The 12,341-nt window shown below is 44.1% G+C and overlaps 1 pseudogene; it reads left to right on the plus strand.

Annotated features, from left to right (window-relative positions):
* Positions 1 to 234: 234 nt before the first annotated feature.
* Positions 235 to 10,908, plus strand: LOC120841406 (annotated as a pseudogene).
* The last annotated feature ends 1,433 nt before the right edge of the window (positions 10,909 to 12,341 follow it).

Below are 12,341 nucleotides of genomic sequence, written 5' to 3' on the forward strand. Positions count from 1 at the left end.
CTCGCAATAGCTTTATCAAGGATCGTAGACCAGTGGACCGAATTGAAGACGCACTTCGAGATGGCGAGGCGCACTGAAAAGTGCCATGTGGCAGAGGTGCTGCATTGTATGTACAAAAACCAGATTAACCTGGGGTTCTTGCTTTTTTTTAGACCGATTTTGACAGATGTTCGGAAGGTTAACAAGGCATTCGAGGCGAAAGATGTAGATCAAACACGGCTGCTAAAAGACCTCATGACTTTGCTTTCGAGCTTTGTTCAAAAAGTCGTGATTCCGACAGAGCAGATGGACTTTCTGACGTACAGACTTGACGACCACTTAAAACCCAAGCCTTATCTGGGCTACCTGTTTGAGGCGTACGTTGACAACATGAAGGCTGAGAAGACCGACCGGTTCTGTCTACCAGATGAAGCTGTGATGCGAGAAAGCTGCATAAGGTTTATTACCATGCTAGTAGGTCACATCAAACAGCGACTTCCCGACAACATCACAGTTCTCCAGAAGACATCACTTTTATCGGTCGCAAACACTTTTTGCGTCATGAAGGATCCATTGATTCCTCTGCTGAAAGCAATGACAGTGCCCGGCCCTAAAACAATCGAACAAATTAAAAACCAGTGGAGCAAAATCACCCTCCTTAAAGGTGCAACCCCACCGTGCATGACGCTTTCATGCTTTTTTGACGGCTTATAACTTTCTTTCTATGTATCTTACCATTATAAAGTAAGTGTCAAATTAAAAAGCAGTTTCTCAACAATGCTTTAATGTCTTGATATAACGATTATTTTTAGTTGTTAGTTAACTATTTGGAGTTTAATAGAACACAGTCTCTAATATTGAAAAAAATATTTCTAGAGTTATAACGTCCCATCGTTCACGATATTTTACGTGAGCGTTCAGTTAGATGTAATAAAATAAAAAGTAAGCAACAAACTGTACAGATAAAGTATATTTTAAAATAAAAAATAAAGTTTAAAATTGTAATATTTCATGGCGCTATAAAAACGGAATCACGTCAACTAATCAAAATAACGAGACATTAAATTATGAAGCATCCTTCGATATTACATTTTCCAGAACTTCCATATCGATATATTACACGTGAAGAATGTTATAAGACCTCAAACTTTTCCCTTTCAGTTACGGCGAATTGTAGTTTTTAACATAAAGTACAGATGGCGACACGTGTTTAAGAACAGCTTGATGTGCATTTTCCGTCGTGTGCCGCTTGGAGCGCCACGTGAAAGACAGAAAAAGCGCCAGATGTCAGGGTGTCAGATGCCTAGATGCCCGCAGTGAGCGAGCCAGAGATGTGAGAACAAGCGCGAGGCTGCAGGTGCACCGCAGCTACTTTTGCGCGCGTTCTACTGTGCGTCGGTACACATGCCCGACGCGATCCAAATGAAATGGGTGCCATGAAATGCATTCTGCCATTTCAGATTCCGCCACGTATGCGAAAACATTTTAATGTTTTTATCACTTTACGATATCAAACTATGCTTGTCGGAATGGTTCGACTATATTTTGTTTCAAAAACCTCCTCGGTGGCTCTTAGGTGGCAATGACATTAAAACGTTTCAGTGTGTCTGAGCCAACGCGCTGGACTATAAATCTATATTTGTCGCCCGCAATCCGACAAAGGCCAATCTGAGATTTCGGTTGCACGTCAAAAGATCTACGGTTAGTTAAAGTAAACCCGCAATAATTTTTTTTTATTTGGGCGTGTTAAGTGCTTTTTGTTGGTTTGGCTTGCGAAACCCTAAGATCTGAATATTTGCTCTGCTTTACCTTAGTTCGGAGCGCAACCAACGCTACGGGCTGATGAAGCCACTGAAGCAGCGCCAAGAGCGCGAAGTTAAGCTGTTCGTTCTCTTTCTGTGCCTATGCGGTCGGGCTAAACTAGACCCACTAAATAAGCTACGTTTCATACAGATATGGATGCTTAAAATGATGGTTGTCAGTTATCTGAAGCTTTATCTGAAATCACAGGAAATGATTTTCCGTCCTCCACAAATGTTTAAATAGTTTGATACAAAGCAAAGCAATATTACGTGAGCTTCCTGACACCGAAACTATTTCTGAGGAAGTCGCACTTTTGAATCATGACGACCGGCAGCTGCGTTTGATTTGTTACTAACCACCAACATGGCGGCGCCCAAAACAGTATCGGGGGAAAAATTGCCGATACTATAAGTGTAGCTCATTTGGTCTAGCTCACAGGATAAATCAAGTGCGGTGGAAGATCGTTGGCCGAGTGTGTTGTGGCACCGCAGATCAGAGCACGTAGAGAAATGTTCGAGCGCGAGCTCCGTTCAAAGCACGGAGCTCCCGGTGCAGTGCGTGCAGGGACTAAATCCCCTCGATGTATTCGCGTTGGTTTTTCAAATAACCTCAAAGGTGCCAGTGCACGAGGCCCGTGTCTCGAACGGCCCTTGGACACAAATGGCGACGCAGCAACGAATGACATTCATGTGATCAACGAATCGGCACGCGATCTGTCGCGCGTGGAACGCCCCGCGCTCGGAGTGTCACGCGCTGATTGTCGGATCCTTCAAACGTAATTCGTTGTAAATGGAATTCGAGTTGCCCGCGTGGCACGGGCACCGTGGGCACGGCTATATAATGACTGACCCTTGAAAGCGAATGGCGGCGGAGCGCCCGCTCATGGCATGTGTCTTGCGCGTTTTCACAATGGTTGGCGGTACATGTAAAAAACGCCTTTATCAAGGGGCTTTAGCAGGGACCCTGGGTTCAGTCGCCCATCTGCATCCTACCGTCGTGCGATTCTGTATCACATATACTGCGCAATGCACGTTAAAGACCCCGAGCTAACAGTTGCACTGCACTTTTAGAGCGCAGCTCTTAGGGGCCCGTTCCCGGCTTGCGCGGCGTCGGCGTCGGCGTCACCGTCGGCGTCGGCGTATCCAAGATCACCCCAAGGCCACGCGACCCCCAAGGTCATCCGAAGGTCACGTGACCCCCAAGGTCACCCCAAGGTCACGTGCCCCCAGAGGTCACGTGAACCCTCCCCCAGGGTCACGTGACCCCCAACGTCACGTGACACCAAATGTCACGTGACCCCCCTCCCCCCGAAATCACGTGCCCCCCCCCGAAGTCACGTGACACCCCCCCCCCCCCCCGAGGTCACGTGACCACCCCCCAGGGTCACGTGACCGCCCGCCGAGGTCAGATGACCTCCCCGATGACGTCATCGTCACTGATGACGTCACCGGCATCCGCATCGTCATCGTCATCATCACTGATGACGCCATCAGTGACGTCACTGATGACCTCACTGACATCCGCATCGTCATCGTCATCATCGCTGATGACGTCATCGGAGTTCGCATCGTCATCGTCACTGATGATGTCATCAGTGACCTCACTGATGACATCATCGGCATCGTCATGCTACCCCCAAGGTCACGTGACCCCCCCCGGGCACTTCATCCAGCCCCCCCCCCCCCCAGTACCCTTCCCTCCTATGAACTTGTTTTCTTACTGTGCGTGACACAGCTAGCACGAAACACAATATTGACATTTTTACGCAAGGGCCACGCAGAATTTAGTGTATAAGAACAAATTGATGCCTCGTAAGTTGGTGCCCAACGGAAGCACTCTTTACCCCAAGCCCCAAACGTGCTCCCGTAAAGAGTGCTTCCGTTGGTGCCCAACGGAAGCACTCTTTACTCCTTGAGGAGCACAGCTCCTCAAGAGCTGCGCTCTAATTCGGTGTTACAGGGAGCTGTAAACGGCTTTCACTTTTTATAACCTTCATCGGGTAACAATGTCGTCCTACGAAATTGCTGCTCTCTAAAAAACTAACGACTAATTTTTAATGCGCCGTTACATCGCATTTTTAATGTGTGTTCGCGTTCTTTTTTATCTTTACTTATTTGTCTACATCTTTGATTATGTGGCTCTTACTTATAATGAAACAGACTATAGTTTTCAGACTTCTGGAAAAATAGTATATAACTAAGAAAATGGCACGTCAACGTAAAAGTAAAAAAAAAGAAAAGCGCATAGGCGCACTTAATAAAAATAATTGAAATAATAGAATTGAATATAATTGTGTTTTCAAAGGTTTGCGCGCCCCAAACGCTATAAAAGCGAGCTCGGTGCTTTGGGTGGTGCGCTTGTTCCAGTGGGGGATCGTTGAGCGCACCAAACGCTATAAAAGCGAGCTCGGTGCTTTGGATTGTGCGCTTGTTCACTGGAAGTGTAGTTCAGGACAGTATGCTCGCACTTCTATGTTCCGCTTCGCTCGCAGGATAAAACCAAATACTTTATTGGTAATGTATTTAGTGAAACAAAGCGTATACCTTCTGTATATGTGCAAAGCCCTCAGTTTTCGCGTGATTACACGCTTGTTTATCATTATTGTTTTCGTTTCCCACAGCGATTCAGTTCGTGCTCTTTTGTGTGCTATATGAATTATTAGAGACCAAGGTAACCCAAGAGCATTCATTTTCGCAGATTCTAAAAAAAAAAAAGAAACTTATGAAACTTGTTACGTGTGGCACAACCAATAGAAAATATTCTAAGCTTCACATATGACCGCTTGCCTGACTAAACATTGTTGTTTGTCAAGAAAAATTGCGATCGTATGAAATGACGTTAGAAAAACTCGTTCTAAGCACGCGACCGTTGGCATAGAGTGAATACTCATAATCGGCGAAGAGATGATTGGTGGCCGTCAGCAGGTGGAGTTTTTTTACCAGCCCAGAGTTAGAATGTTTCCTTCTTTCTGTTCTAAGCAATCAGGACACAACTTACACCAAATCTGAGGGTAACAAATTACTATGAGCATTCAAACACAATGGCCTGAACAGTTTATGTGTACAAGCTTTAGCTTTTCATGCACCCTTAACTTTCGACACGCTCAACGCTAGTGTAAAACGTAGGGCTGTTTCATTCTTAATCAGTGTAGCATGTGCGTGCTTACACTATATTTTATACAACGTCAAAGCCTACCCGTTTGCATTGTTTTCATTTTTGCACACCACTACTTGCGCGCATGAATCACCAATTAAGACTGGCACAGATGTCACAAAAACAATTTGCAGGGTTGTTTTTTTACCGAAAAAATAAACTACGCATTGCCTAACGCTCCTTCTCCGCCCAAAGGTAGCGCCAGGTTACAATTAGATGTTAAAGTTTCATCCCGAACGGACACCTTATTCAAAAGTTAATAGTGATTTTCTGAAAATTCCAAGGGGAAAAATGGAGCCCATTTTTTGCCTGTTTTTCGTTTCTGGTGCCCATAGAGCCCCATGTATTCGAAAACTCCGTCGGTCGCTATTTTCCCATTGAAATTTTCAGAAAATCACTTATAATTTTTGAAGAAGGTATCGTATTGGGCTTAAACTTTGACATTTGGTTGTACCTCTAGCTCTACCTACGGGCGGAGAACGAGCGTTCGGCGATGCTTAGTTTATTCTTGCGGTAAAAAGAAACCCTGCATCTTTTTCCTTTTGTGACACCCTGCAAGTTGCTTAAACTATGTGCAAAAGCTATTAACAGACCCAGAATCTTTGCATGGTCAGTCATTGCATTTATGACCGAACTCGTATTAAAATTAATAATTATTCTTTATTGCTGTGAGTTTATTTTTAACATCGGCATTTTTTATTATGACCCCCGCACCAGTCCTACTTTGGGTTTACCAAACTCAACATCTAATCCTGAGTGTCAGTTTTTGTGTTTTCCAGTCTCGTGGTTTGGGTCAAAATAAACACCCAGCTACCTAAATGAGACGCCTGACCGCCCAAAAAATAGTCTTTTCTTTTAGGAAGTTATTTCCTCAAGCTAGAATTTTGGAAACCAGACTATGACGTCATCACGTTTTGCTGAAAATCCACAAAGATCCAAACGCATACACGATAAAAGGGCCGGCCAGTCATATTGCCACCCGCAGAGCCGAGAAAGCAACGCTCGGTCACGGACTTCTGGAAGATTCGCGTTCATTCTTGAACCAGACGGAACTTTTTCACTGTTTTCTTGTCCTCGAAAGTGCCAGTTCATCCTCGCCCCGAACGCGCGACGCTCGAACCTTCTTTGCCGAACTTTCGAGATGGTGACGTGACGCACTCTAGATAAGCAGCTGCCAGCGACCTTGTCGAGTCGGTCTCGCTCTCCCTCTTTGTTACGCTGCCGAATCATAGAGTAATATAGTAAACGTAAAGAGAGGACACAGGAGCCGATTCGCGGCCCAGATAGTGCGTTTAATACCCTCCGCTACGTGGCGCTTTTCTGCAACTTGGTTAAAATTAATTAAAACTCTTTCTGTGAGAAGTATTTATTTTTAAATGGCAATGCTTTAAAATCGTTTAAAGTACTTAAAACGACTAAATAGTTAAATTGAATACGTCACAAAAACCACGTGATGAATGGCGCCTGCCATGGCCTGGCTGCCTGCACGCCGTTGCCTCTGCTCGTCCCTGCGTCGTTCGTCTGTGCCGTACGTGCCGTACGTGCCGTCCATTTGCGCTTTCTGCTGCATCGTGTTCGGTCGACTTTGCATCAATCAAGGTGACGCATGACCGCCCGCGTCCTCGCATGCTCGGCGTGAATTCGTGAAGCCGGTAGGTTCGAGCTTCTCGCGCTGTTGTTTCTGCCGGGCTGTCTGGCTGCACTTGAACGTGTGTGCATGTTGATTTTCGATGAGATTGTTTTAAAAAAAGAATATAACTTACGACCCTGCACACGACATTGTCCATGGGTTCACAGATGACGGTGTTGAACGAAACTTTAACATTGCAGATAGAGCCTTGGTTGTTATGCTGTCTGAAATTTCCAGGAGGTGCGTTTAGCCCCTTGCATACACTGTTGTGCACACTTCAACAACGTCTTCTGTTTAACGCAGTCTCCTCATTTCTCTCATTCGGGAGCTTAAAGGGGCGGTGCAACGATATTCAATTGGAATGTTTTTCTTTTTACACGAGCTTACTGGTACTAGTGGGACTCAAGGATACTCGCACGCAACGCCACTGACCAAGAAACTCCTTTGTTGCGCTGTAATTTCGAGGACAAAACCGAGTGCTTTCATTCAATCTCTCCTTCGAAAAACCTCATGACGTAGCTGGGCGGTAGCAGTACCGCCCAGTGACGATATTTGAATGCGGCTCATAGATTGGACCCGAGCATGGCGTGGACACTCGATTTGCGCTCGTGATAATCAATAGCTCGAGAAACATTCGGGTAGTGTCCTGTGTCCAGTCGCTGCAATGACAACAGCCGAACCATAAAAATGTCTGGAACAATGCGCGTGTCCTGTGCCATGCCAACTCCAGCGCATGGCTATGATCAACATTGGCGGCATATAATCAGCTCCAGATCACGGGGCCGCTTGTTCTGGCTGCCAGTTAAGGGGTAAACTCTGCTCGTTTTTCTTTATTTTTTTTTTTTTGCGACTTCGATTGCGTGTGGTGAAAACCAACGGGTATTTCACAGATCATTAACGTCAGCGATTCGTTCTAAGCGGTATTTGAGCAAAATACAAATAGCAGTGCATCGCCCCTTTAAGACTGTTGGCTTCAAAGTAAAGGCTGTGGTCTGTGGTTAGGGAGTTTCAAACGTAAGCTTGGTGTGTGTGATGATAAGCCATTTTTTGAAGTTGACAACGAACACGTTTACTTTGTTTTTGATGTTCCGCACCTTCCCAAAACAACCAAGAGCAATCTCCAAGCCCACAAACTTTGCATTGGAAATGAGGTCATTGAGTGGTCTTCTATTATTGAACTTTATTGTTCTATCCATGAGATAAGCTTGCAATTGGCTCCGAGACTTACTGAGAGACACATTTTTTCAAGAACCTTTCTGTAACATGGAAGAAAATTGTGCCCCACAGGTACTGAGTGCCTCACTTTTTCTTGCAATCATATCCGTTGTTTATGCCAAGGATCTTCCTGAGGCAGTCATGGCTACAGCCTATTTCTGTGATACGATGTACATACTTTTAGATTGTCTAAATAGCTAAAAAATTCAAGAAGACAGGGCAAAAGTTGCGTCATGCCATTCTGAAGGGAGAATCTGAAATACTTGATTTTCTCCACCAGTAACTCGGATGGATTTCAGCATGGCAGTTCCAAAGTAGGAGGCAGCCATAAGCCATCATTGGGTGGCAAGTTACTATAAAAAGTGTCCTCATGCTCTGGGATGAGCTTTCAAGCAGCCATGACTTTAAGTTCTTACTTACACGACGCCTGCAGCAAGACACACTTGAAAACGTTTTTGGAGCTATATACGACAAATGCTGGACTGCTACACAAACCCAAATTTGCATCAGTTCACCTCAGGACTAAAACACCTCCGGATAAAGAAACTGTTCAAACTGTCGGACAATGAAAACGTAGAGGATGACAAGGCTGACCTCCTAAAGGAGTTGCAAATATCTTCGCACCATGAAAGTTTAATTTCAGACGTTGTGGAATGTCTTCCAATTGATAACTTCCCGCCTCTAGAGGATATTTCTAAGCTGGCATCAGATATCAGGTCTAACATAATTGATGACTCGTCCACTTTTTTATTACGTTTGGGGCTATTTTATCAAGCTTTTGCTTGAACAGACAACTTACAGCTGTGGCTGTTCACAGCTGCTATCGGATGAGTCTAATAACTTGACCAGGCGTCACCAGTACTGTCTTGTTCCTAAAGCATATCATGTGCCTGGAATATTCTTCGGGAACGTAGTAGTACCATCACAAGCTGCCTTTCATTTCATTCAGGAACTAGAAAATCACTTTCTTCCCATAATAGAGAGTGTGACACACGTTCGAGGAGTGTGTGTCGCCTTGTATAGCACACTTTGAGGTCTGAGTGGTTTTAGCCTTTGCCCAGAGGAGTACCACAAAGGGTTTTTAAAATTGTTTTGCAGAATACGCTTATGTTGACATGTTTGATTGCTTAATTGCAATTTGGACAAAGTTCGGTTGCACTCTTCAGTTGCTAGTAAGAACAAGACAGGTTTAACTGTTAATAGTGTATTAACAGAGGCGGTTGCCAAACCAAAAACAAAAAGTGCTTATTAAGTGGGCGGTGCAGCTTGCTCTGCAAATATTTGTTTCCCCTTTTTCCAGCGAATGTGTATCACGGCTCCCTAACAAAAATATTTGTCCACTTTCTACAAAATTTTGGTAGAAAATAGTGTATAGAGGCTAAAAATATTTGAAAGAAAATGTATCCACTTTTGTGTCCGCTGTCCATAGTTCTTCAGCCACTTTTTTCTGAAGCCTTATTTCTTTTCTGAACAATTTCGGGGAATGTGTAGGGACGTTGAATCTTGTCAGATTTCGAATAGAGTTCTCATTGTTTGGTAATGGCTCACCCGCAGTGAGTTTGAGGCTATGCAAATTGGTGTTTTTTTTATATTTGCCGGAAATCGGGAATTTGTACTATCCGGTGTGTGCTTCGCACTGTTATTATACTCTTATGACTGGTAATGATAGCGATGTCTTATTTATTTTTGCACTTACTTCCCGTACCCGAGTCGGCGTGAAGGTGAATGTATCATACAGTATGTTGTCCGTGGAAAGGTTTTGTTAACTTGGTTCCGCTAAGAATCTATTACGAAGTGTACGATATGCCGAAGTCCTTCATATTCATTTATTTTTGTGAGTATCGATTTCTTTCGTATAAAACATACAGAGCTTCTGAAGTAAATAATGTATACACGAATATGGTCCAATAAAATGTGTTCGAACCACTTACTGTTGTTGACCCCAAAATGCTCCACCAGCCAGGAGTCAATGTGGCGATTGTGTAACTTCAATGCTTTACAATAGAAAAACAACAAGAAATATATATACTTCTGCTTTGTGAAGTAAGTTGGAATATTGTTTGACAGATATTGCACGGACTCTATCGTAAAAAATAAAGCAAAAGTGCGTCAGTATTAAAAAAAAAAAAAAAACAGCGGCTTCGGGAGTCAAGGAGCTCCCGAGAGCCGAGCGAGGCGGGGAGGAAAAAGAGAGAGAAGGGTACCGGAGAACCGTAGCAGAAACGCCCAAACCGAAACCGAAACTAACTTGGCCGGAAACGGAATCAGATTATACTTAATACCGCCCGCTAGGAGCGCTACCTGTCACTGGTCTATCTGGGCCGCTGGGGCCTATGGTAGTTTCCGCTCTTTACCTTGTGTATATTACTCTATGGCCGAATCGCCGCCTGCTTTTCTGCTGCCTCGACGCTCTTTGTTACTTTCTTTTTTGTTTAGAACAAGTTCGCCGATTAAACATTTATTTTTCAGTTCACTGTTTGTCCTCTCGTCACCTTCATTCGTATCAGTATAAATCTGATCACATTGTAATATGTGTCATTGGCCTCTGAAATCTCCGATAACGGCGCACAGGCAATTTTATATTTTTCAACGCGTCGGTAGTTTTGTTGTGCATGTGTCTCGCGATTTGGCTCAGGACAATTTTCGCGTTTTGTTCTGCTTACATTTGCTGGAGACGTGAGCTCGGAGAGTGGCAACTGGCCCTCTTGCACGAGAACTGGCGCAGCCGTGCGCGTTCCAAAGAAAGCTTGTGCAGAGAAAACCTAGCAAGGGACCAGGGATGTCAAATTCTGGATATAGAAAAATATCCAACTGTATCGAAGCGCCACCATATACGATTTCTCGCATTGATGTACAGGCTTGGAAGGCGATCCCACCGACATCTGTTGGTTCAGAATCACACTAACCAGGGGTGGGGTTGCACCTTAACTGGAAACAAATATCGTCCAGGCAGTCGTTCTGGTGTGAAGTTCACTCCTATAGGACGTCTGTGGCGAAAATTCGCTCGCCAAGTTGGTCGGATTCACCATGTCGATGCTGGTGCTGCTCTACTCAAATGCGGAAGTAGAGAGGACGTTTAGTGAGCTTAACATAGTAAAATCCAAGCTGAGTAACAAGCTGAACCCTGAAACAACAAACGCCATCCTCGTCGTAAGAGCGGGGCTGAAGCGACTCAAGAAGAGTTGTTTTGATTACAAACTTCCTGTAGGGGTTGTTATTGCAATCGGCACATCTGCAACATAAGGGCAACCAAGTCACCTTTCTGGTCCCCCGACAAGTACCAGCGGTCCTGGGAAGGTGGTGTCAGACGACGACAGCGGCGACAAAGACCTCGATGTGTTTGTCGGTGACCTGCAAGTTCTTTTTTTTTTTTTTTCATCAGTGTGAACATTTATAGCTTTTAGCCTAATCTGTGATGAGGTTGACGACAACCGCAGCGCAGAAGCCTGTAGTGTTCTAGTAACACGTTTTGGAAGACTTTTATTTGTTATTTCAGCTCTCATAGTTTTGGGGAACTTTTAAGAATAATAACGGTTTTTATCATACAAAATTTCACTGTTTTTGAGATACGATAGGTCTTAGCGGGACATTTAGCGGATATGTTTTAGAATCTAGCGGGAATCTGGCAGATTTCTTCTTACTTTTTAGCGGATTTCTGCCGCCCAGCAATGGCAACACTGAGCGTACCCACACATACTTCTGTCATCGCGTCTGCTGCGAACTCTTTTGCACGACGCACGACCAACGTATCCGCTGCTTTATGGAAAAAAAAAAAAAACTTTTGGATACGAAGATGGCGTTCTCGCTTTTTTTCTCCGTATGCGTTGCGCGAGGCAGCGTGAAAGGCAAGACAAAGCTGTGTCGCCAGGATCTCTCGATCCCTCTGAGTGAGCACCTAGAGTACGCGAGTGGAAAAGGCGCTGTTTGGATTTCGGCGACCGCAACGAAATTTCGCTGCGTGTATCCGGAAAGCAAGTCCTCTGCTTCTAAAGGTGCAACCCCACCGAACAAGGCAATATGCTTATTTTTAAGGGCCTTAAACTTTCTATGTAGAATAATATCCCTTATACCAAATTGAAGAGCTGCCATTCATTAACAATTCAATGTCTAAAAAATAGGGTTCTATTCAGCAGCCTTTTTTCCATTTATATTTTAGTGGACCTCACTTTCAATATGAAACATTTATTTTCTCGAGCTACAGTTACCCAATTTACACGAAACGTTATATGGTTTACCTATGGAAAATTACAAGTACAAATATTATATATTTAACTAGATAAACCACTTCAGGTTTCCCAATAGAAATAAAGTTAAAAATAGCCTTACATTCCTGCGTTATAAAAACGTATGTGTGTGAATGAAAGCAAATTTTGAGACATTAAAGTGCGAAGCGTTTCCTAATATTATGCTGGATGAAAATTACATATCGATAGGTTGCACGCTAACTTCATTATAGGGCATCAAACTTTTCCCATTCAGTCACGACAAGCCACAGTTTTGTGACAACAAACACAGATGGCGCCAGCTGATCAGGAATGGTTTTTAATCGTGTTTGTCGGCG

The sequence above is a fragment of the Ixodes scapularis genome, unplaced genomic scaffold (assembly GCF_016920785.2).
Source record: "Ixodes scapularis isolate PalLabHiFi unplaced genomic scaffold, ASM1692078v2 PGA_scaffold6__148_contigs__length_123643588, whole genome shotgun sequence".
Classification (NCBI taxonomy): Eukaryota; Metazoa; Arthropoda; class Arachnida; order Ixodida; family Ixodidae; genus Ixodes; species Ixodes scapularis.